The 27,516-nt window shown below is 42.3% G+C and overlaps 1 pseudogene; it reads left to right on the top strand.

Annotated features, from left to right (window-relative positions):
* LOC115135574 (rho guanine nucleotide exchange factor 3-like) overlaps positions 1-27,516 on the top strand; it is a 145,582-nt pseudogene that overhangs the window by 26,665 nt on the left and 91,401 nt on the right.

The raw sequence follows: 27,516 nt of genomic DNA, 5'->3' as shown, positions 1-27,516 counted from the left end.
TATTTATCTCATAATTAAGTTACCCTTAGGAAAATGAAGCACAAATCTAATCAGCTATACTGACTAGAATGTTATTACTGTCAAACAGTGGGTTAATATTCTTCCTGAGTGTCCCAAACTGACTTATATTTGTCTAAGGTGTGCAGTAACGAATGGTTAACCCATGTTGTCAGTAGGTGATTTTAGTGGAGAGTTTCGCAGGGTGTCAATAGCTCCTGGTCATAGTTTGGAGCAGAAGCTAAGGTAAAGCTTTTAGTTGAGATACAGGAGTGTTTTCTTCCTGCAATGGGTGAGGGAGAGAGAGAGAAAGTGTGAATGAGAGAGGTAGATAGAGAGAGAGAAGAGGAATGTTGGTATGTGGATGATGATTGATGCTTGGTGTTCTCAGACAGAGAACAGTAGTCTACTCTACTAGCCTCGTCCTCAGAGCATTACGCAGACCAGCTGGCTGGTGTGTTCACGGACATATTCAATCTCTCCCTATCTCAGTCTGTTGTCCCAACATGCTTCAAGATGGCTACCATTTGTTCCTGTACCCAAGAAGGCAAAGAAAACTGAACCAAATGACTACCGCCCCATAGCACTCTCTTCTGTCATCATGAAGTGCTTTGAGAGACTAGTCAAGGATCAAATCACCTCCACCTTACCATCCACCATAGGCCCACTTCAATATGCATACCACCCCAACAGGCTATTGCCATCACAAAAGGATTATCTATGTAAGAATGCTGTTCATTGACTACAGCTCAGCATTCAACACCATTGTACCCTCCAAGCTCATCATCAAGCTGGAGGCCCTGGGTCTCAACCCCACCCTGTGCAATTGGGTCCTGGACTTTCTGACGGGCTGCCCCCAGGTGGTGAAGGTAGGAAACAACATCTCCGCTTCGCTGACCCTCAACACTGGGGCCCCACAAGGGTCCATGCTCAGCCCCCTCCTGTACTCCCTTTTCACCCATGACTGCGTGGCCATGCACACCTCCAACTCAATCATCAAGTTTGCAGACGACACAACAGTAGTGGGCTTGGAGGAGATAAGGGGACTCAGAGTGTGGTGTCAGGAAAACAACCTCTCACTCAATGTCAACAAAACAAAGAAGATGATCGTGGACTTCAGGAAACAGCAGTGGGAGCAACCCCCTATCCACATCGAAGGGACAGCAGTGGAGAAGGTGGAAAGTTTTAAGTTCCTCGGCGTACACATCTGAAATGGTCCACCCACACAGACAGCGTGGTGAAGAAGGCGCAGCAGTACCTCTTCAACCTCAGGAGGCTGAAGAAATTTGACTTGTCACCCAAAACCCTCACAAACGTTTACAGATGCACAATCGAGAGAATCCTGTCGGCAACTGCATCGCCCTCAACCGCAAGGCTCTCCAGAGGGTGGTGCGGTCTGCACAACGCTTCACCGGGGGCAAACTACCTGCCCTCCATGACTCCTACAGCACCCGATGTCACAGGAAGGCCAAAAGGATCATCAAGGACAACAACCACTGAGCCACTGCCTGTTCACACCTCTAGCATCCAGAAGGCGAGGTCAGTACAGGTGCATCAAAGCTGGGACCAAGAGACTGAAAAACAGCTTCTATCTCAAGGCCATCAGACTGCTAAACAGCAATCACTAACTCAGAGAGGCTGCTGCCTACATTGAGACCCAATCACTGGACACTTTAATAAATGGATCACTAGTCACTTTAAACAATGCCACTTTCAATAATGGCACTTTCATAATGTTTACATTTCTTACATTACTCATATCACATGTATAAAAGGTATTTTATACCATCTATTGCCCCTTGCCTATGCCGCTCAGCCATCCATATACTTGTATGTACATAGTCTCGTTCACCCCTTTAGATTTGTGTGTATTAGGTAGTTGTTGGGAATCGTTAGATTACTTGTTAGATATTACTGCACTGTTGGAACAAGAAGCACAAGCATTTCGCTACACTCACATTAACATCTGCTAACCATGTGTATGTGACCAATAAAATTTGATTTGATTCAATATTTTACTGACATGTGCGTAGCTTGTTGACAGACTTAGGCCTGAAGTTCTTTTTTTATCTAACTCTGACCTTACGGAGGAGCCAAGACCTATGGTTGTTTAACTCGGTTATTGTATTTGTGTGCTAGTGACTACTGACTGAACTTATTCCCTATTGTGTGACCCTGACTGTTGTTTATTTCAGCTCGTAGCTACTTACTGGCTGGCCACCTTTTGGACAAAGGTCTGAACCCAGAACAAAATCTCCCGTGCGCTGGCCAGTTAACATTTATGTTACAGTGTGTCACAGGAGACTAACCTGGGAGTAGAGGTTGGAATCGTGTCTGTCCTTCAGAGCATCCATGGCACACACTCCACGCACCCCCCCCCCCCCCCCCCCAGACATCAAGGCCTTAATGTAACCTCAATGTAGCAGCTGCAGCTGTTTAAACAAAACAATTGTATCTGTCTCTGTCATTCCTACAGTCTGTGACTCAAGCCTGGCTTCCCAGTTTTTAACTCTTAAGCACACTTTAAACACACCGTCACATAAATACATGGCTCTGATCGTCACCATCGTCAGGTCTTTGAAGGGTCCTGAATCATCAATGAACCATGTATCATGGCCATCTTCAGACTCTTCAGACAATGCTGTTTCTGTCCATTAGCTCTTACAATCTTAGAAAAAAGGGTTCCAAAAGGGTTCTTTGGCTGTCCCCGTAGGAGAACCCTTTTTGGATCCAGGTCGAACCCTTTTTGGTTCCATGTAGGACCCGCTGTGGAAAGGGTTCTACATGGAACCAAAAATGATTCTTCAAAGGGTTCTCCAATGGGGACAGCCGATGAACCCTTCTAGGTTCCAGATAGAAAAAAAGGTGCTAAGAGTGTACCATAAAGGCACTGGCGTACCACACACCCCTGAACCCCAAACTCCCTGGAGAGCTCACCCCCATAGAATTAGGAATTAAAATACTACATAGAAGGGACATGAACCTGCTTATGATGGAATACAGTTCAGCCATTTGTGTCAGGGAGTTGGTCGACCATGGTTTGCCAGTGCTTTGATAAGATGAATTTTAAGATTTTATCTGCACTGTAGGCTTATGTTTGTTAGCTAGTTAGACAGCCAGTTGTAGAGGAATGATTCCAGACATTTTTCTAATTAACTGCCAATACATCAACATTCCACTTAAACAATGCAGTCAATCCACAGCCATACACTGGTTGTGAATACCATTTGTAAATGCAACAAGTACTGATATTGTATCATATAATAGCACGCTTAGCTTTCCAGGAAAACAACAATTGAGACATTTATGGTCTGTTTACATATACAGTGTATTTTAGAGGCTATTTATTCAGAAAATTGGTATTAAACCTATAAACACTGCTCTTTCCATGACATAGGCTGACCAAGTGAAAGCTATGATCCCTTATTGATTTCCCCTGTTAAATCCACTTCAAGGGGAGGATTTAATCCTCTTCGGGTTAAAGAAGGATTTTTAAGCCTTGAGACAACTGACACAGGGATTGTGTATGTGTGCCATTCATAGGGTGAATGGGCAAGACAAAACATTGAAGTGCCTTTGAATGGAGTATGGTAGTACCACGTGCACCGGTTTGAGTGTGTCAAGAACTGCAACACTGATGGGTTTTTCATGCTCAACAGTTTCCCGTATGTATCAAGAATGGTCCGCCACCCAAAGGACATCCAGCCAACTTGACACAACTGTGGGAAGCACTGGAGTCAACATGGACCAGCATCCCTGTGGAACGCTTTTGACACCTTGTAGTCCATGCCCTGACGAATTGAAGCAGTTCTGAGGGCAACTCAATATTAGGAAGGTGTTCCTAATGTTTTTTTTTACACCAATATAAACTGTATTTATGATTATATGACAATATTTTAGGTTGACAATAATTATTTTACACAATTTGTGATATAAGTAAAATCAGATTATGCCTCTACTGCCATTAATTCCACATTCTTATCTTTGCCACATTGCAAAATGTGTAGAACTGAAGGAAGTTAGCTGCTGATCTTCGTCAGAATGCACTCCCAGGACTCCCACTTCCACAAGAAATGTTTGTTTTGTTCGATTACGTCCATATTTATGTACAAATACCTCTGTTTTGTTTTTGCGTTTAGTTCACTATTCCAATCACACAATGCGTGAGCGCAACATCCAGACGAAAAGTCAAAAGAGTTCCATTACAGTTTGTAGAAACATGTCAAACGATGTTTACAAGCAATCCATAGGGTGTTTTTATAATAAAACTTCAATAATATTCCAACCGGACAATAGCGTATTCATTACAGAGGAAAAAGAAGGAACGGCGCACCCGCGTGACCGCGCAGTAAACAACTGATTGGCCACAGCCTAGTCCACTTGTTGAAACAGCTCTTATTCGACACCCTTCCACAATAGAATCCTCAAAAAACTTTCTAAAGACTGTTGACATCTGCTGGAAGCCCTGGGAAGTGCAATCTGGCCCCATAGACACAGCATATTTTATAGGCAATCACTTAAATGAAACTACAAACCTCAGATTTCCCACTTCCTGGTTGGATTTATCTCAGGTTTTTGCCTGGTATATGAGTTCTGTTATAATGACAGACATCATTCAAACAGTTTTAGAAACTTCAGAGTGTTTTCTATCCAAAACTACTAATAACATGCATATATTAGCATCTGGGACAGAGTAGCAGGCAGTTTACAGGGCACCTTATTCATAAAGCTACTCAACACTGCCCCCCTGTCACCAAGAAGTTAAATGTGCCTTGAATTCTAAATAAATTACAGTGGGTGTCACCAGCAAAGCATCCCCACACCATCACACCTCCTCCTCCATGCTTCACGGTGGGAACCCCACATGCAGAGATAATCCGTTCACGTACTCTGCGTCTCACAAAGACACAGAGGTTTGAACAAAGCATCTCAAATTTGGACTCATCAGACCAAAAGGACAGATTTGCACCAGTCCAATGTCCATTGCACGTGTTTCTTGGCCCAAGCAAGTCTCTTCTTCTTATTGGTGTTCTTAAGTAGTGGTTTCTTCGCAGCAATTTGACCATGAAGGCCTGATTCACTCAGTCTGCTCTGAACAGTTGATGTTGAGATGTGCGTGTTACTTGAACTCTGTGAAGCATTTATTTGGGCTGCAATTTCTCAGGCTGGTAACTCGAATGAACTTATCATCTGCAGCAGAGGTAACTCTCAATCTTCCTTTCCTGTGGCGGTCCTCATGAGAGCCAATTTCATCATAGCGCTAGATGGTTTTTGCGACTGCACTTGAAGAAACATTTGAAGTTCTTGACGTTTTCAGAATCGACTGACCTTCATGTCTTAATGTAATGATGGACTGTCATTTCTCTTTGCTTATTTGAACTGTTCTTGCCATAATATGGACTTGGTCTTTTGTATACCACCCCTGCCTTGTCACAACACTGATTGGCTGATTGGCTCAAACTCATTAAGAAGGAAAGAACTTCCACAAATGAACTTTTAACAAGGCACACTTATTAATTACTTTGAAGAATCTCACATATAAAATATATTTTGATTTATTTAACACTTTTTTTGGTTACTACATGATTCCATATGTGTTATTTCATCGTTTTGATGTCTTCACTGTTATTCTACAATGTAGAAAATATTTTAAAAATAAAATAAACTTGAATAAGTGTTTAGGGACCTGCATGGGGGTGTCGGTTCCGTCAGCTGTGTGTGTATGTGTGTGTGACTGAGAGAGAGTGTGTGCATGCGTGTGTTCAGGCTCCATTAGCTGTTTCCTGAAGTTCAAAGGGCCACTCCACCAGTGCAAGTTCCCATTAACATTAACAGAGTGGTGATGTCATTTGTTTGGTCTCTGAGGGTATGTCTTGAGTGAATGTGATTAGAGGCTGGGGCTGCTGCAGTATCTTTACTGTCTTTGTTTGGACTGTATTGTGGTTTAATGGACAGAGATTTACACTGCTTTTCTTTTCTTTCTCTGACCCTCTCTTACTCTCGTCTCCTTCTTCAGGCAGACACTGGAAAAAAAGAGCTCCTTCTCTCTCCTCCCGTCGCCCGACAGCTGGATGTTCAGAGGGGTAAGTGGTTTACACAATGTTAGAACTATTGTTAGTCAGCATCCGAATGAGACTGTGCGTGCGTGTGTGTGTGTGCGCGTGCGCACGTGTGTGCGCGCACATGGGTGAATGCATTAACACAGTCATATTCATACTCCCCTGAATCTTCCTCAGAGCAATTTCATTGATTAATTCCCAATCATTCTGACAATGATGGATCTCTTATCCCCATTTAAATTAAGTAATGTCTGTTTATTTTTAATTTACCAGTAGGACATTATGTAATTTTATCATGCAAATCATGCATGATTTGGGCTCCCGAGTGGTGCAGCGGTCTAAGGCACTGCATCTCAGTGCAAGAGGTGTCACTACAGTCCCTGCTTCGAATCCAGGCTGTATCACATCCGGCCGTGATTGGGAGTCCCATAGGGTGGCGCACAATTGGCCCAGCGTCGTCCGGATTTGGCCGGGGTAGGCTGTCATTGTAAATAATAATTTGTTCTTAACGGACTTGCCTATTTAAATGAAGTTATTTTTTTAATCCTCACCCAGGATCCCCTGCAATTGTCTCTCCCCTGTATGTGTGTCTGGTGTTAGATTGAAGGTCTGCCTCTGCCTGAGAGAGAGTTGCCTGTATGTTCCCTGGTCAAAATTAGTGCACTCTTATGTATGGAAATGGGTGCAATTTCAGCCTAAATGTGTTTTGGCCTACAGAATAATTTTGCTTTCACTCTGAAAAGTGTGACAAACTGGATTGATCTTTAAAGCATTTGACTACGGTTTATATATCAAATGAAACTGAAGGGCAGAGGGATTAAGAACTTGACGGTTTTGCTTTTGAGAGTCTCGAATTGATTTATCACTACTGTCAGGCAGCGAGGAAACAAAGACATCAAAATGTATGTTGTGTAACGTTTTTCAAACACAATGGCCTTATGTAAGAGCATTTATTATTACATTGTAATGATACGATAGGTAGGCCCAGAGCTTTCTATTTGGATTATATCCAAGACTTCTATAAGGAATATGTTTGGAATATCTAAATGTTAGGCTCTGGGCAGGACTAGTGTCTTTGGATGTAACATCATCTTCAACACTTACACACTGTGGCTGTAGATCAGTTGACTCAGGTCAAAGAACCTATCATCTGAGGTCCTAGTAGCTTGAGGACTCTTGACAGTCAATACGAAGACATTCCTGTCCTGCCCTGTCCTGTCCTACCTGGCGGTCAATATGACAAAGAGAGCGATTCATTGCCCCGCCTTTCCTCTTCCTGCCATGGCTTTTGGGCCTCAGCTCAGTTTCTCCCTCCTACACATTGCTGCGACGCTAGCGCCGGGACCGAGACATTGTCGGCTGGGCGAGCAGACGGTGAGTATGGTGGTCGGAACAGCCAACGTAAACAAAGGCCAGGGGCTGGCACCTCTCTGGCACCTCACCTCTCTAGGACACACCACTATTTGTCTGCTCTGCTGCGTCTCTGGTCAGGATGTTGCAGAAGATGAAAGTTTGTTTGAAATATTGGTGTTGTATTGTTTAGCCCAACACATTTTGGAAAATGCCTTCTTTTGGGGTCTGAAGTGTCAGAATGTCGTGTTGCACTTCAAGGCTTCGGCGTTTTAAACATTCCAGAGATTTCATGTTGGAGTCACAGTGTATGCTGTGTCTTTGATATATCAAACACTTCATGACCTATTTATTATCTCTTCGGTAATTACTGGCTTGTTACTTATTTGTTAACCTATTATTATTGTGCCTTGAAAAGAACAATCCTGCGGGTGTCAAGTGGATCTTTAACATTCTTGAGTCCTTTACAACAGCTTTGAAGAACAGACCAGCACCTATTCTCACTTGTTTTTCCTTGATTCTCCTCGCAGTTGCTTTTGATTGCATACAGTTTTCGTTTGGGTTCGTATGATTAGAACAACTTAGCATGACTCTGGTGTACATTGGCAGTGAGTGGATGTTTGATGGTATCAGACTCTGAGGCCTTATTGTACCCGTGACTGTGCCAGTCCATGCCTGGAAAGCACACTGTGTTGTCAGGATAGGAGCTGGGTTTGTCTGGGACTGGGAGGGGGTGTGCCGGAAGAGGCATGAACACAAATAGGACTTTCCCCAACATACGATGCTTTATAGACACAGCAACATCATTTACAGCAGCCAAGTTATCTTAGAGAACGTTCAAATCAAAGTTAAACAGTTAGGATTCCTTCAAATAAAATAGAAGGTTTTCATTAGATTTGTTTTATCTAACTAAAGAATAAACGTTTTGGGCATTTGGAGCACATTGGAAATTTGTCCATTTTTGATCACAGGTCATTAACCCTTGCCTTAGACTTGGGCCTCCTTAATCTAGCTAGGCCTATAGTTCTTTGTCATTGCTATTCACTGTCAAGATATATATATTTTTTGCTTGTCAATGTCTCATTTGGCAGAGTTCTCTCTCAGTTTTGTGATAGTCAGGAACAGGAGATCAGAACAGGGCAGCAGGGCAGGCCTCCTCTGAGTCTGGACCGGGACCTAGTCATGCTGCTGCAGCATTTGTTTCTGTCTGGTCAGCTCCTAACGGACAGGACAGCGTGACCACTGACCGTTTCTTCTACCTGGCTCCTCATCAAAGCCTTTTGTCTTCAACACACACACACACACACACACACACACACACACACACACACACACACACACACACACACACACACACACACACACACACACACACACACACACACACACACACACACACACACACACACACACACACACACACACAACACAACACAACACAACACAACACAACACAACACAACACAACACAACACACAACACAACACACACACACACAACAGACCAAATTGTCTTTGTTTTTTCCCCCTACTCCAACGGAGGGAAAGCAGCCAAGTCGAGTATGAAGAGAATAGAAAGGCAATAGCCTCTACTCTTTGAGATGTCGTATCTGTCTCAAAGAGAAGGCCATGTCCTGACTAGATAAGGGGCCTGGAGGCATGCTACATCTAAACCATGGTAACCAGAACAGCTTCTCTCTGACTGTTTTCAATAGCTGAGTAATTTATTTTATGTATTTATTTATTTCACCTTTATTTAACCAGGTAGGCAAGTTGAGAACAAGTTCTCATTTACAATTGCGACCTGGCCAAGATAAAGCAAAGCAGTTCGACACATACAACGACACAGAGTTACACATGGAGTAAAACAAACATACAGTCAATAATACAGTATAAACAAGTCTATATACGATGTGAGCAAATGAGGTGAGATAAGGGAGGTAAAGGCAAAAAAAGGCCATGGTGGCAAAGTAAATACAATATAGCAAGTAAAACACTGGAATGGTAGATTTGCAGTGGAAGAATGTGCAAAGTAGAAATAAAAAATAATGGGGTGCAAAGGAGCAAAATAAATAAATAAATAAAATACAGTAGGGAAAGAGGTAGTTGTTTGGGCTAAATTATAGGTGGGCTATGTACAGGTGCAGTAATCTGTGAGCTGCTCTGACAGTTGGTGCTTAAAGCTAGTGAGGGAGATAAGTGTAATAGAGGAGGAATGAATGAAACAACGTGTTTCAGCGTCAATCCTTCATCAGGATGTTATCGTCTGATACTTTAGGGTCCCATCACATTGTTAGCTGCTATAAGTGCCTGATCTGAAGGATGTACGTCGTTGTATACAATAAGTATCCTTGCTTGAAGACACAGAGTGGGAAGAAGACTATTGTATAAGTGACTAACTAGTACCTACCTCCTTAGGGACTGAGAGGGTATTCTTGGTTTATTTCAGTCTTTCCTGGCTCCTGGTACATAACAGCACAGAACTTGGGAGTAGTCCTGCCTCACAGTCTCCTCCCTGCCTTATTCGGCCTGTTATGTCATAGCAGGGAGAGCTGGAGGGGAGTTGATGCAGTCTTCCACTCATCAACTCAGCCTTTATCCAACTCAGAATATTTATCTCTGCTTACTGAAGAGGTTCCCTTTGTTTTCTGATTTGTTCATTTTTGAATGACCTGGCTATGTAGCCCAAAATTTGAATGGCACACATAACAAAATGCTCATCCAAATTCATTAGTGCATAGTTCATACACTAAATAGGCCTGCAAATGATTATTCATGATATACTGTAACGTTACAGTAAATCCTTTTAAAGTGAGGCCGTGTTCTTTGTTGCGTTAAATCCCAAGACAACACTATCTTTCTCCAGTGCATGAATGTCCTGTTCCCTCAACCAGGAGCTCAGCCAACCAGGTGTGCGTCCCAAATGCCCCCCTATTCCCTATATAGTGCACTATGGAAAAGGCAGCCATTTTGGACATGAACCTAATGATTTATATTATAATAATTTATGTTCACTGCTGTCCTCACCAACTCTCCCCTCCACCATTTAGACTGACACAGAGTTAGAAGGAAACCTGTTCTGGCTAAATGTTGCTCCATTTCCCCATAAATAGTTGAGTTTGTGCTTTTAATAATTTTCCTCTTACACTTCTTAGCGAGATGTGTTGTTTGCGTGACCTCTCATTCTAGTGTTATTGGAGCCGGAGCTGTCTGATACATTGGTTTGCCCTGTTCCTAAGAGTGCAATAGACACTATTGACAATCTCCCATATCGTTCATTGCAATGCTTCAACCATAGACGTCAGTTAGCTGGGAACAGTTATCTATTTCTCTCTGAGGATTTCTTTCCCCCAAGGAAAGTGGAATTACGCTCTGGGGACATGTGTAGTCCTTGTCGACAGAAGCACCAGTAGACCAGACTCTACCCGGCACCTTCAGAAATGTTTTGCACCCTCTGCACCTGGATAATTGGCTGTGTGTACACTACAGACGAACTGTGTGCGCTGACGTGTGCCCTGTTCTTAACCTTCAGAGTAACATGCAGCCTGTGCAGCCTCCTACCCTGCGGCAAAGAACAAGACCGTAAAATCTTGAAACTATTCCTGTAATCTCGAACCACACGATTATGACGAGACTGTGACCTTTTGTTTCCAGTGAGGTTATCTAAACGTTTTTATAACATCATGTCTATGTTGTAGTATTTACGCCTCTTCTCGGCTAGGGCCTCTATTCAATCGGTATTGTTGAAGCGTGACCAGTTCCCGAGATATAAATGTGAAGGTCATTTCTGATTGAGCCGACATATGCAGCGTTCACCGTGAACGCAGTCTCCACTATAACGCGGGAATATTGCCTTTACATCTCAAGTCACGCTGAACTTCCGCGATGCAGACTGTGGATAGCCCTTTGTCTAGCGTCAACTCAAAATGCTACGTTTCTCATATTGATCAACAAGCACCATTAAGTGTGGTTTTCAGACAGGACTTGGATTAAAGCATCAAGCAACAGGCAATGAATGTGATGACATCATTCATGGTAAATACAGTCGGAGTTATTCAAATGTGAACCTGTACTGCAGCACACAAAACACTTGCTTTAAAGTGGATGTAACTGCACCGTCAGGGGCATATTTCAGAAATGTATTTTCTAAGATGAGTTATTGTAAGATAGTTGTTACTGACCTTGGCGCACGGCATCACCATCAATGTACCTTGCTGCAGCAAATACATTTCGAGACAATAACTTGAATTCCCCCAACCATAGAGCTGAAAATATATGACCTTGTTTTCTCATTTCAACATGGTTTATTTTGGGGTGGCAGGTAGCCTAGTGGTTAGAGCGTTAGGCCAGTAACCGTAAAGGTTGCTAGATCGAATCCCCGAGCTGACAAGGTAAAAATCTGTCGTTCTGCCCCTGAAAAAAGGCTGTTAACCCACTGTTCCTAGGCCGTCATTGTAAATAAGAATGTGTTCTTAATTAACTGACTTGCCTGGTTAAATATATTTGATTTAATCCCATATACTTTAGTAATGCACAGTTACACAGGGTGTTTTTCTGACAGACTTGCTTCATTCAAGTTTAAAAGCCCAGTGCAGTCAAAAATGTGATTTTCCTGTGTTTTATATATATTTCCATAATATGAGGTTGAAACAATACTGTTCAATTGTAAAACATTATGATAATGCTCTTTTAGTGTAAGAGCTGCTTGAAAAGACTGCCTGAAATTTCAGCCTGCTTTGGTGGTTTGGCCTGCCTTGTGACATCACCAAGAGGTAAATTAGTTAATAGACCAATAAGTGTGAAGTAGTAAGGTTGGACCCAGGTGCAGAGAAGAGACCAGACGAGGAATCAGTGGTTTAGGATAAACATAATTCTTTACTGAGAAACGGTAGCCACAGGATCACAGTACACTGGAAAAAAACAAAACACTGCATTTTCAAAAACGGACTCTGGAAACAACCACACATGTTAAACAATTCAAACGTCTGCAAAAGGACAACAGAAAACACACTTCTTTTAACAGGGAAATCATAATGAGTAAATTTGACACACCTGAGTGTAGTTAATGTCTCTAGTACGGTCTCTGCTGCCCTCTGGTGACAGGTGGAAAAATGACAATAACAAAGAGATTTCCAAACCTCTGCCAATAACAGCTAGTTTTCAGTTTGGTGTATGATTGACTAAATACTTTACCATCCACTGTACAGTATGACATGTGTTTTATAAGGCCTAGCCCAGCTATGTGTATTTATGTCATCAGGGTTAGAATGACACATTTTTTAATAAACTTTATTTCCCCAAAGGAAAGGCAGTGAGATAAAATTGATCATGAGGGTAAACATTGATTTGCAGGATATAAAAGTATTTCATACTATCATACATTTCCAACAGCATGAATTTTTCTGTGGAAATAGAGCTTTTAAGGCCTGTACTACTGCCAGATCATTATTGACCCCCCAGTAGTGGCCTACCTAATGGATGCATTGTACTCGTCATAGGGAGAGGGCAGAAGCATGGCACCACAGGGCTTTTCACATTACCGAACCAATCAGAACTGAGCCAAACCAAGCTGTAGTTACTGGAAGCCATTACATTGCGGTTCAGGTTGGCAAGATAGTGTGATGGGGGTATTTCTGTGACCGGGGACAGAACTGTCTGCCTGTGTGTCCGAGAGGTTGCAAGCCAGGCAGTTCACAAACTCTCCGGACAACGAAAATCATTTTTAAAAAACAAGGTTGTCTACCGGCCATTGTGGCTCCACAGGCCGATATAGCATCAGCTCAGTTTCCCCTCTCGCTAGCACATCCTGTTGCGAAGCAGCGCAACTCGGCCTCTCTCTCACACACACTCATACGGATACAGACACACACCCTGTGTGTGAAGAGCAAGCTGGATGTGAAATCTTGTGTGCTTGGCTAGCAGAGGAGCAGACTAGATTTGAGTCTGTGTGGCCTGGGCTAACGGTGGTAGAAGCCTGGATCTAAATGTGTGTGTCCGTGGGCTAGCTGAGGAGCTGGATCAGAGCGTGTGTGACCCTCACTATCTAAGGAGCGGGCTGGATCCGGGCTAGCAGTGGCCCTTACTGTGGAGGGAAAGCATTGCCGTGACTTTGTGACTCTGGGGAGCAAACCGGCTCAGGGGTCCCTCATGATGGGGTGCTGTCTATTTGTGCATCAGAAGGTGAGTGAGAGGATAGGTCCTATATCTACCAACCATGCTGTGAAAGATATTTATGGTGAGAGAGTCCTACCAGAGACGCTCTTCTGTTGAGTACAGTTATTGTCCTACAGTAGTCTGGTAACACTGACAAAATGGTACTCCTGATGTTTGAATCAGAGCATAGCATGTAATTACCATGTATTTGACAGATTTCTGTTTCAGGCTGCATTATAAGGTCAGCGGTAGTTGAGTTGCATAACTTATTAGTAGTCGCCAGGCAATGTTAGTACATGATATGCATAAATGCATAAACAAGCATGTCTCAAAATAATTATAATAATAATTATTCAACCTTGAATTCTGCAATGTTCTATCGGTAGGTTATCCAATTTTAGCTGACCTTTTTGTTTTTTTTGCTGCATCATCCAATCACATACTTACTACCTTTTAGGACAGACCGGTCACATATTAGTGAGACAAACAGGTGTGCTCAACATCCTCTGGTCTGGAGGGAACAGAGGTAGTTTCACTGTACAGATGTGGGATCTTAATTTAAGCAAGTTTGTTACACCAGGAAAATTAACGTGTAGGGGTTGATGCATTTTTTGTAAGGGGAAAATCAAGTCTGACATTTCAAAGTGGAAGTTAAACTTCAGAAGCCTTTTAAAATCTCAAATACACTACAATTGTAACAGGGTGATCAAATTAAGATCCTACATCTGTATAGTGAAACAGAGAGCTACAGTAGTCACCATCTGTTGTGTCCCCATGCACTCAGTGCACTGTGTGTGTGTGTGTGCTAAGTGTGTGCCTGCTTGCGTTTGTGGAGGAAGGCTCTTGTCGCCTGTTACTCTGCACAGGAAGTGTTGTTGCATGTTCCCTGGGGCGGCTGCACCTGCTGTGCCTCTGCAGCAAAGACCTGAGTTACTATACACTAGGCTGAGTAAAAGTTTTGAAACTAAGTCAGGTCGACAGGTTCTATGTGTATGATTTCTTTCAAATATTGGCCGCTGAGTTTTCTACTGGATAAAAATAGTTAAATTGCCTTTTTACCTAGCGATGGGGAGATGGGGGCTGGGGAAGTTGCACTGGAGAAGGAAAGGGGGTTGGTGATTGAGATGCTAAATTGTTTCCAGGCTTCATCATATTCTCCATGTCAGAAAGTCTCTCAGCTAACTCACTGCGGAAAATAATGTGTGTAGGGGTTGTTCCATTATTTTGCAAGGGGAAATCAAGTCTGACATTTCAAAGTGGAGATTGCATACCGGTAAATATCAAATACAGAGCTCTGACTAAGGATCGGACCCTTTTTTTAAATGTTCACCTAAAATGACAAATCTAACTGCCTGTATCTCAGGACATGAACCAAGGATGTGCATATTCTTGATACCATTTGAAAGGAAACGCTTGGAAGTTTGTGGAAATGTGAAATGAATGTAGGAGAATATAACACATTACATCTGGTAAAAGATAATACAAACATTTTCAAGTACATAACTATAGAGAACATACAACAATTCTATGGTAATACAACATTTCTGTTTACACACTCCCAGGAATGTCATACATGATGGATCATTAGCTTATACACTAACTTTCACACATCTAGGTGGCCGGACGGGGTGGGTGTGGAGCCAGAGACAGCAGGGGTTCAAACTGTAGAACCCAGTTCCTACATTTAAAATATAAAATAGATTTTATCAAACAAAACAATGCTATATTTTATCTCTGGGACCCTCAGGATGACAAATCAGAGCAAGATTACTGAATGTAAGTACATGATTTACCTTCAGAGGTGAATGTTTCAGACCAGTTGCCGTGATAAAAGCGGTTTGTTGTTGTGCATTCATCTCAAACAATAGCAATGGTATTCTTTCACTGTAATAGCTACTGTTAATTGGACAGTGCATTTAGATTAACAAGAATTTAAGCTTTCTGCCCTTATAAGACATGTCTATGTCCTGGGAAATGTTCTTGTTACTTACAGCATCATGCTAATCACATTAGCGCACGTTAGCTCAACCGTCCCGGTATAGGGACATCGATCCCATTGAGGTTCAAATATGAGCAGGAAATGTTAATCATAAGGAAATATCTCTGATGCAGATGATAGTTAAACCTTCGGAAATGTATTAAGGCAGTGACCCACTCTTCCATGAACTATTACTAATTATGTTTTCAGTCTGACTGACCAGTTGTTTCTCTCTGAATGCTCAATAAAATAGTTCAAGGATGATCTAGAATAGTCCGATTACAGGAAAACATTTACTTCAGAAACCACAGTAGGCCTATGGGCACCAGTCCTTCCCTGTTAAATCCCCTGTGTATTTCCTGAGCAAAATAAATAGACCTACATCACAGGAGGTTGGTGGAACCTTATTGGGGGAGAGCGGGTTCGTGGGAATGAGTGGAGCGGAATCAGTGGAAGGGTTTCAAATACATCAAACACATGGTTTCCAGGCGTTTGATGCCATTCCGTTTGCTCCTTTCCGGCCATTATTATGAGCCATTTTTCCCGTCAGCAGCCTCCTGTGACCTACATTTGTTTGGGTCTGTTGGATGTTGTGTTCAATCAGCAAAAAAATGAATTCTGGAATGAGTTTTCTGGCCAGTCTTCAGCAATCAGAGAAATGAATGTAGCTTTATCTGGACTTCAGAGTTCTTTGAGTTCACATACGTTAGAGAAAAGTGTTTACATCATATGTAACGTAATTGTAACAATGCCCTTTGCGTAAGGGTTCCATACGTAACAACTCCAACCAACACATCTGTGTTGAGCTCCACTTGCCCGATTGTTCAGTCTGGAAGATCCGTTGGAGTTTGTTGTGGAAGTTCTGTTGTAGGAACGATGTGTCATTGTTGTGTTCAGCTCCATACGATTTGTGTGGGTCAGCTCTCCTGTTAGAAGGCTATGGAATGTTGTGTTCCATTATAGAAGGACTTCTATCTGTGTCATATAGCAAGTAGTCAGGCCTCAGAAATATGCAGATTTATCTCAGAGTTGTTCTGGGCTCATATTCACCAAGAGTAGGACTGCTGTTTTAGGATATTTGCCTTCTTGTTTGCCTATTCATTTTTTTTTTTAAAATCATACTGAATACGATTATATGGACAGAGGGGACTCAGGGGAGGTGATCCTAGATCAGTGCTCCTAGTCTAAAATATATATTTTTTTTAACACAGGCTTGAGTTCATACTGTATACATTACGTACCTCAACACAACTCTCTTTCAGACACAACTCCTTGCTTCCCATGTCCCATTGTTCAACTCCTCTCCCTGACCTCAGAAAAGCTTCCCGGTAGCCAGGCAGGAGAATTCTTGTTGTCATGGGAATTAAACTGTTATACGGCAACAATAATAACACACTACAACTTGTGTAGAATACAATGCCAAGTAGAAAGAAACAGTGAACGGAATCCATTTAGATTGACTGCTGCTATGCCTGTAAATATAGCATCCTAGTTTATCTACTAAATGGTTGGAGACGAGCCAAAACTATTAAGTGCTCCACTGATTGGCTTATTATATGTTGGATTTATGTTAGCCTAAAGGCATCAGCATGCTTCAGTTCGGCTGGCGGCTAGCCGAAGTCAGCTAGGCGACCTGAACGAGTGTGCTTGCATACTCCCTTAAAAGACCATTGCTTGAAAAACCTCTTTTGGTTTTCACAGGGCAACCTGTAGTTTAGCAAACGTATTGAGTGTGTGCCAGTAAATTATTTTTTATTCAGTTCCTCACATGTTACCTTGCTTCCATGTTCTCTATAAAAAAAAAACTCACCCTTTGTGTTGTTGTTGTTGTGTGTTTACAGAAGAAGAGGAAACAGAGGAGGAGGGATGTGGACTCTCTCAGCCTGTGCAGCCTGGACATCAACGTGAGTACAGCTCATTCTCAGAATACTGGCTTTTCCTTTGCCCCTTTTCCTCCTCACTCTCTTCCTCTCTCTCTCACTTTCCCCCCTTACCTCCTCCCCTCCTCTTACCAATTAGTGATATTGAAAATTGGTGATAATTGAGGAAGCTGCAGAAAGGACGTCTGAACAACACTGATCAGAGGGAGAACACGGTCTCTCTCTCTCGACCCCCTCCCCTCTCTCTCTTTCTCTCTTTCGATGGGCTGTGTGATTGATACAAACAACAACTTGCATTATGAGACTCTCTGCTTCCCTAAAGGTCAGGCCATTTCCACGCTTATTCCTATTTCCTAAGGTCCGTGCTACGAAGACCCTTTAGTAAATAGCTAGTCTTGACATTCCCAGTCCTATAGTACATTGTGGTAGGCAACCTGTCTGTCTAGGCTTGGGAGACTAGTAAATAGCAGTAGTAATAGCTGGATACTTATTTCACTATTTTGTTCTCCTTGGTTGGGCCTGTGTGTATGAATGCTGTGTATGAACCACTGAATGCTGAACTACTGTGCGTCTTGTACTGAAGTACCTTACAATACTACGCAGCAAATTTTCCAGGTGGCGCACAATTGGTCCAGCGTCGTCCGGGTTAGGGGAGGTTTGGCTGGCTGGGATGTCTTTGTCCCATCACGCTCTAGCGACTCCTTGTGGCGGCCTGGCGAATGCACGCTGACTTCGGTTGCCAGCTGGACAGTGTTTCCTCCAACACATTGGTGCAGCTGGCTTTCAGGTTAAGCGAGCAGTGTGTCAAGAAGCAGTGCATCTTGGCAGGGTCGTGTTTTAGAGGACACATGGCTATCCACCTTCGCCTCTCCCGAGTCCGTATGGGAGTTGCAGCGATGTGACAAGACTAACTACTGTACCAATTTGATATCACTGGAACAGTGTTAAATTAACACACTGCTTAGTGTAAAGCCTTATTCAAATATTTCCCTGAGCTTTTCCCATTTTTGATCCTATGGACCAAGTGAGAACTTCAGCGAATGTGTTATCATGAAAAAAATACATTATTTAACACAATACCATACATATTTCATAAAGCCTTATTTTGAGGGCCTAGTTTTACCCTATTTCAGAAGCCTGAAACTTATAAACATCCCTTTGAATCAAAACCACATCCATCATTATCATATTTCCCAGCATGCTCTATTGCAGGTAGATTTTTAGAATGGTTTGTTTCAATATCTATGTTTTTGCATGTACACTGATTGATTAATCCAATTACTTTATTTTCTGCACCCGTTTCTGAAATGTTTATTCCAGTTTTAAAGGTGGTGATTTGTTTTAGAACCAATACTGATTTTTGGGGGTCAAGGAGGCCAATATCAATTAAATTACAAAATGTTGACAAAATTTCCCAGAGACAGCCATGTATGCATTAATGCTTATAATTTTTTAACCAAACAAAGATTTAACTTTATCAATCTAACTACATATAAACATAATGGTAATAATTGTATTTTAATGATACATTTTTGATAAACTGGGTAAATTAAGATGGCATAGGCCTACTCACAATACAGGTGAATACATATTCAATAGGAGTGTGTGCATGCATTGTGTTATTGAGCTTGTTTTGGCTGATCAGTGGAGTCTATGGTGCCACTGATGACAAACAATGAGTATGCCTTCCATTTGGGACAGCTGAAAATCGTTGTGCTGATTTAAAGAAGAACTAAAACTGTCCTTCTTTAGACTAGTTGAGTATTGGGGAGGCAGGTAGCCTAGTGGGGCGGCAGTTAGCCTAGTGGGGCGGCAGGTAGCGTAGTGGTTAGAGTGTCGGACTAGTAACCGAAAGGTTGCAAGATCAAATCCCCAAGCTGACAAGGTAAAAATCTTTGTTCTGCCCATGAACAAGTTACCCACTGTTCCTAAAAATAAGAATTTGTTCTTAACTGACTTTCCTAGTTAAATAAAGGTAAAATAAAGTATTTGCATCAGTATTTGTTGGTTCGATTACAGAAACCAAGAACTTTCTTCTGAAACTCGTCAGTCTATTCTTGTTCTGAGAAATTAAGGCTATTCCATGCGAAAAACTGCCAACAAACTGAAGATCTCGTACAATGCTGTGTACTACTCCCTTCACAGAACAGCGAAACTCTAACCAGAATAGAAAGAGGAGTGGGAGGCCCAGGTGTACAACTGAGCAAGAGGACAAGTACACTAGAAGGCGAGCATCCCAGAGTCGCCTCTTCACTGTTGATATTGAGACTGGTGTTTTGCAGGTACTATTTAATGAAGTTGAGGACTTGTGAGGCATTCCTGAAGTACCACACAATGCTGTTGGCCCTTTGGCTGCTTGTGTTGACGTGGACAATAATTAGCAGCCACTTCCACATTTTTAGAAGTAAGAGAACTCTACTTAGTTAACAGCATAAAAACCATGACAACATTAATTTGCTCAAAGGCTGTACTTTTAAAGCCCAGACTGAAGAAGCCTTGCTTTCCATCTCAGACAACAGTACAGTCAGAAAACAAAATAGCTTTGGGTGGTGTCATGAAAATGCTTCCAAATCATTGGTGCTAAATGATATGCCTTGAACTTGTTGTTGGGCTGTTGACTGTTTCCACAGAGTACATTCAGCGTGTCCTAACACAAAACCAAGCTGTGGAATCTGGTTCAAGGTGTTTTGCTACTTAGGTTTTTAAGTATTGAGGCAGTAGGGAGAGAATAGTTAAGGTCTGTGTGATAAGGGAAGATGTGAGCATCTCTGAGTGGGGTGTCAGTTGATTGAGAGGTCCAGAGCTGGGTAAGACAGATCTGGGTGTTTTACTGACACCGTGAGGTCAGATCTGAGGTGGAACTGTGGTGTTTAAATGCAGACCATTGTGATGAGTACCGTCCCATCATTGTTTTTAAAACAGCACTCCTCCCCTTACCGATTCTAATGACTCAAGGGTGTAAACTCAGACAGAAATAGGAAAAAAATATATCCATGGAATAAATTGTTTATTTAAGATCCAAAATTCTATTAGAAACAGTTTGTATTATCTTGTAAACTCTTCAACGTGTTATCGTCAGCTACAGATAGTCAAACGTGTGCTGTTTTCAGTACTCTAGACAACATGTCCATTGTATTAAAAAGGTCCCCACAGTACCTACTATTACCAATACTAAACTATTATTTTAGGATTGACAGCCAAGGCAGGTCCTGTGTACTGTAATCTATAGGCCCAGTGTTAGTTAGACTGGAGTCCAGGGTACACAGAGTGACTGTAGAGCCAGGGCAGGGCTAGAGCCAGGGGTAGGGGGAAAGGTGGTGTCACATGCCTGCCTGGCGTGTGTTCAGCAGGGTGACTGACTGGCTGACTCACACAATGGCCGGGCTCATACCCCGCTGCTGGCGGGGACCACTGGAAAAGGAGGCTAATGCTATTGTTTCTCCCCTTGCTCCTTCTGATGAGGGAAATATTGGCCTATTGGTTGATATCAAACGACTCTAGAGTAAATCCACGTGTATAGTCTATGTAGGACTCAGGACTCTATAAAAGCTCCACTCTCCAGGTTGTCATTGTACATACATAGTTGTTTTTAACTGACTAGCCTGGTTAAATAAAGGTTAAATATATAAACATATGTAATTCTGGACTACACTTTTTTTGACAGGGTTCAACATGAGTATTCATCCACTCTTTGAGGACAATTGAACAAATCTGTAGTTAAATTAACCCTAGTCTTGTGCTTCCATTTTTTCCAAGTCTCGTTTATGCTCGGCTATTGGAACAGACTTGCAAAAGCGGGAAATTGAGGTTAATTTGACTCGAACTGGTGTTTACCTGTCTTGGGGCAGCAGTAAGTAACAAACGTTAAGTTTTTTTCTGTCTAAACCTGTCTAATCATCTTGTCTCTCCCTAGATGCTGAGAAAGCATTTGACCATGTGGAGTGGTCTTACCTATTCTTTACTCTGACTAAATTTGGTCTAGGGGACAACGTTATTAAATGGGTTAAAGTTTTATATGATAATCCTCAGGCTGCTGTCCTTACTAATGGGCTACGGTCAAATAGCTTTTCTATACACAGAGGTACCAGACTTGGCTGTCCTTTGTCCCCTCTCCTATTTGCACTCGCTATGGAACCACTGGCCGAGGCCATCAGAGTACCGGCTGCTATACAGTGGCTGCTCATTGGTGACGTTCACCATAAAATAAGCTTGTATGCTGATGATGTCCTGATATTCTGTTCATCGACTACAGCTCGGCATTCAACACCATAGTACCCTCCAAGCTCGTCATCAAGCTCGAGACCCTGGGTCTCGACCCCGCCCTGTGCAACTGGGTACTGGACTTCCTGACGGGCCGCCCCCAGGTGGTGAGGGTAGGCAACAACATCTCCTCCCCGCTGATCCTCAACACGGGGGCCCCACAAGGGTGTGTTCTGAGCCCTCTCCTGTACTCCCTGTTCACCCACGACTGCGTGGCCACGCACGCCTCCAACTCAGTCGTCAAGTTTGCAGACGACACAACAGTGGTAGGCTTGATTACCAACAACGACGAGACGGCCTACAGGGAGGAGGTGAGGGCCCTCGGAGTGTGGTGTCAGGAAAATAACCTCACACTCAACGTCAACAAAACTAAGGAGATGATTGTGGACTTCAGGAAACAGCAGAGGGAACACCCCCCTATCCACATCGATGGAACAGTAGTGGAGAGGGTAGCAAGTTTTAAGTTCCTCGGCATACACATCACAGACAAACTGAATTGGTCCACTCACACTGACAGCATCGTGAAGAAGGCGCAGCAGCGCCTCTTCAACCTCAGGAGGCTGAAGAAATTCGGCTTGTCACCAAAAGCACTCACAAACTTCTACAGATGCACAATCGAGAGCATCCTGGCGGGCTGTATCACCGCCTGGTACGGCAACTGCTCCGCCATCAACCGTAAGGCTCTCCAGAGGGTAGTGAGGTCTGCACAACGCATCACCGGGGGCAAACTACCTGCCCTCCAGGACACCTACACCACCCGATGTTACAGGAAGGCCATAAAGATCATCAAGGACATCAACCACCCGAACCACTGCCTGTTCACCCCGCTATCATCCAGAAGGCGAGGTCAGTACAGGTGCATCAAAGCTGGGACCGAGAGACTGAAAAACAGCTTCCATCTCAAGGCCATCAGACTGTTAAACAGCCACCACTAACATTGAGTGGCTGCTGCCAACACACTGTCATTGACACTGACCCAACTCCAGCCACTTTAATAATGGGAATTGATGGGAAATGATGTAAATATATCACTAGCCACTTTAAACAATGCTACCTTATATAATGTTACTTACCCTACATTATTCATCTCATATGCATACGTATATACTGTACTCTACATCATCGACTGCATCCTTATGTAATACATGTATCACTAGCCACTTTAACTATGCCACTTTGTTTACTTTGTCTACATACTCATCTCATATGTATATACTGTACTCGATACCATCTACTGTATGCTGCTCTGTACCATCACTCATTCATATATCCTTATGTACATATTCTTTATCCCCTTACACTGTGTATAAGACAGTAGTTTTGGAATTGTTAGTTAGATTACTTGTTGGTTATCACTGCATTGTCGGAACTAGAAGCACAAGCATTTCGCTACACTCGCATTAACATCTGCTAACCATGTGTATGTGACAAATAACATTTGATTTGATTGGATTTGATATTCATCTCTAGTCCCGAGACAATTACATCTCTTGTTAATATTATTGAATTATTCTGTGAATTCTCAGGCTACAAGATTAACTTAACTAAATCAGAGTCTATGCAACTTGGTAACCTTCATTCTGTACCTAATACTTCTCCCCCGTTCCTTTTAAATGGTCTCCTTCAAGTTTTACGTATCTGGGTATATTTGTAACTCATAAATTCCAGCAAATTTCCAAAGCCAATTTTGTTCCCTTGTTTGATACAATAACACAGGATCTGTGGCGCTGGAACTCTCTTCCGATTTCATGGTTGGGTAGAATATCCCTCTTGAAAATTAACATTTTACCTAGACTACTTTACCAAATCCAAATGATCCCACTCTTACTCTCCAATAACGTAATAAAGGATGTACATGGATGGCTAAGTTCCTTTATATGGAATAAACGCAAGCCGAGACTTATATGGCAATATGGCAATATTGCAGCTGCCAAGTTCTATGGGCAGCTTGGATCTGCCCAATATTAGGTTCTATCAGTGGTGTGCCCACCTATGTTATATTTCTGACTGGATCACAAATGATGACTCCTCTATTTGGTTAGACATTGAGACTTCTTTTTCAAAATACCCCTTACAGGATCTTTTATTTTTCAGAAGTTTCAAGTCTGTAAAAGATCACTGCAATAACCCCATTACACTTAACACACTCAAAGTATGGAGATCAGTTCAACGTTTTTTGGGATGGTCCAAACTAACCTCTGCTCTTACCCCAATTCTTAACAACCGAGATTTTGGTCCAGGATTACTGGCTTTAACTTTTGGCTTAATAAGGGCACAGGCAGACTAAATTATTTATTTGCTGATACGATTTTATTGTCATTTGAGCAGATAGTTGAGAAATACTGACTCCCAAAGCAGGACTTTTTCCGCTTTCTACAAGTAAGACATTGAAGAGCACCAGCTTAATTGACAACCCTGATGTGTCTGTCATTGAAAGAATGCTTTTTCCCCCACAAAGGAAAATGCCTGTAAGTTTGTTTTATGATGCTTTAAGGTCCTTTTCTACTGTTGAAACACAGAGGGTGAAACAAGTGTGGGAGAAAGAATTGTCTGTTACTATTGACGAAGAGATGTGGGAGGACATTTGGAGATATGCAAAAAAAATATCTACTAGAGCAATTCAGTTAAGAATAATACACAGATATATCCCCAAATATATCCCCAAATCGCAGACATGCTCTTAACACCTCTTCCTCTTCTCCTCAGTGTCTTTAATGTAAAACTGATACAGGCACCCTAACACAAAATACGAAGATACTGGTGGATACCGTGGATTAGTGATCAGGTTCCTTCTATTACAGATTGGCATAAGATACTATTAGAATGGGTGCCACTGGAATATTTGACATGTACATTGCATTCTAAAACAGATCAGTTCTACAAAGTATGGGAACCTCATTTAAATGATCTAGAACCTGGGGTATCAGCTATTATGCTGCAAGGATTTTCTGAGAATGGTGGTGATCTATTTGTTTCAGAGTTACACTGTACGTTCCATGTGTTGAACCTAACTTCTTGGTTTAAACTGAGCTTTTGTTTAATTTCTGTTTGTATGTTTGTTTAACATGTATGTATTGAGAGACGCAATGATGGGGATGGGGTGAGAGAAGCGCCGAGCGGGGAGGGGAAGATGGTGTATGTATGTATGTATGTGTGTGTGTGTGTGTGTGTGTGTGTGTGTATGTACTGTTTTTGATTCGTCTTTGTAACTCTTAATTGTGAAATTCCAATAAAATAGATACGGTTTAAAAAAAAGAAATTCTGTCTAACCCAGCATGAGAATAGTTTAATCTGGATATGAGGACCATGGCATTGTTTCTAGGAACTAGCTTCCCACATACCTGTATAAGGTAGTGGGGAGAATGTGTGCAGGACTTCCATCACCAGACAACAAGACTAATGAGACGTTTAAAGTATCCAATCTGGACCAAACACGATCCCTATATTCTTAGCTACAAATATCCTTTTAAGACAATTACTGGAGTTTCACGTGAGAACGTTGTTCTGGGCTGTTAGTCAAGTTTTATGTATCTACTCCGGTCCACATTTACGAGTTGCAGTGTATCCCTCTTGTGTATCCAAGATTGCCTATTTTTGTTTGTAATGACGATCTATGCTCTGTGTGTGTATGTGTGTGTGTGCGTGTGTGTTTGGTTAGATTCAGGAGTGCGAAGAGCTATTTAACAGGAGACAGAGGACTAAACACAACCGAAACAGCCTTCAACAGCCAAGACCATTTATACAAACGGAACAGTCTCTCTTTGTCACTAAAATATATGGATGTGTGCGAGAGGGAGACAACAGATTAAATGTAGAAACATTTATACGAGTTGAACCATTTACAGTGTGTCATATTGTATACTCTTATCCAAGTTGGTCCAAGCCTTCTGTAACAGACTCCCTTGGTATTACGACAAACAAAAACGACACCTCACAAGAATGACAAACAGAACTTCAGTTCAGAGCAGAAATATACACTGTAGTAAAGACAACAGCAATGTCCCCCAAAACACAATACTTTTTTAAACTAAAGTGAAAACTTGCATATACCCTGCCCATTCTCCTCCCCCATATCGCAATTTTTGCCACCCATAAGTAAGAAACTTACATGCCAAGTATAGACCATATACTGTATCATATTCCTTACAGATTATAGAAAGAAGTCCTGAATTAGCCATTCAGACTGCAGTCCTACCTATCTACAGGTCATGGAAAATGTGTATTTCTCCAGTAGGTTTCTGGAAGGAGAAAGCAAAAACACTATAGTAAATCCTACAGTAATGTCTACAATAACACTACAGTATACTACAATCTTCAAAAACACTACATTAATTACATGAAATACTCTTATACCTTAGTATTTATACCCTTGCTATTATAGTATTTGTTTATTTCGGACAGTGCCCAAGAGGTAGCCAGACCCATGCCAAATCTTTTCAGTCTCCTGGCGGGGGGGATAGGCTTTGTCGTGCCCTCTTCACGACTGTCTTGGTGTGTTTGTACCATGATAGTTTGTTGGTGATGTGGACACCAAGGAACTTGAAGTGCTCAACCTGCTCCACTACAGCCCCGTCGATGAGAATGGGGGCGTACTCGGTCCTCCTTTTCCTGTAGTCCACAATCATCTCCTTTGTCTTGATCACGTTGAGGGAGAGGTTGTTATCCTAGCACCACACAGCCATGTGTTTGTCATTGATCAGGCCTACCACTGTTGTGTCATCGGCAAACTTAATGATGGTGTTGGAGTTATGCCTGGCCGTGCAGTCATGAGTGAACATGGAGTACAGTAGGGGACTGAGCACGCACCCCTGAGGATCAGCGAGGCGGATGTGTTGTTACCTACCATTACCACCTGGGGGTGGCCCATCAGGAAGTCCAGGATCCAGTTGCAGATTGGAGATGTTTAGTCCCAGGGTCCTTAGCTTAGTGATGAGCTTTGAGGGCACTATGGTGTTGAACGCTGAGCTGTAGTCAATGAATAGCATTCTCACATAGGTGTTCCTTTTGTCCAAGTGGGAAAGGACAGTGTGGAGTGCAATAGAGATTGCATCATCTGTGGATTTTTTGGGGTGGTATGCAAATTGGAGTGGGTCTAGGGTTTCTGGGATAATGGTGTTGATGTGCCATGACCAACCTTTCAAAGCACTTCATGGCTATAGATGTGAGTGCTACGGGTTGGTAGTCATTTAGGCAGGTTACCTTAGTGTTCTTGGGCACAGGGACTATGGTGGTCTGCTTGTAACATATTGTTATTACAAACTCCGTCAGGGAGAGGTTGAAAATGTCAGCGAAGACACTTGCCAGTTGGCAATTCTAGCCTGGCATCGAGCTTGCCAGGTTAGTTAAGCCCTGCAACCTAACTAGCCAAGCCTCAGCAGCTAACCGTGTGATGCTAGCTACAACAGAACAGAAGATGAAGCCAACACAAAAGACGAGAGCAAAAAAACCTGTGAACAGTTCAACTGTAAAACAGATCAAGTCATGCTGAGGAGAGCTAAGTATAACTCTTCTGTGAGGAAGAGATGTGAGAATGATCAGAAGGCAGGCGAGTGGCTCTTTAATATGAGGGGAGAGGCTCCTTAAATCGCCACCCGACCTGTCTGTCTCCGACAGATGTGTATGATTGGTTCTTCGAGCTACTTAGAGATTCTGGTGAATCCCAGTAGTGAGATTTTAAAACAAATAATTATACAATTGTTTAGGCAGGTCTTAAGAAACATTATAAGACTAACAAAATGTTTTTTCAAAATAATAAAATAGCATATTTTGAGTTTAATTATATTACTGGTCTGTGAAAAGCCAATAGGCTACATGGCTGCGCCATGCAAATTAAATCAATA

Source organism: Oncorhynchus nerka, linkage group LG2, assembly GCF_034236695.1.
Source record: "Oncorhynchus nerka isolate Pitt River linkage group LG2, Oner_Uvic_2.0, whole genome shotgun sequence".
Lineage (NCBI taxonomy): Eukaryota > Metazoa > Chordata > Actinopteri > Salmoniformes > Salmonidae > Oncorhynchus > Oncorhynchus nerka.
Note: the sequence above shows the minus strand (reverse complement) of the source record. Positions and strands in the feature narration are given on the sequence as shown.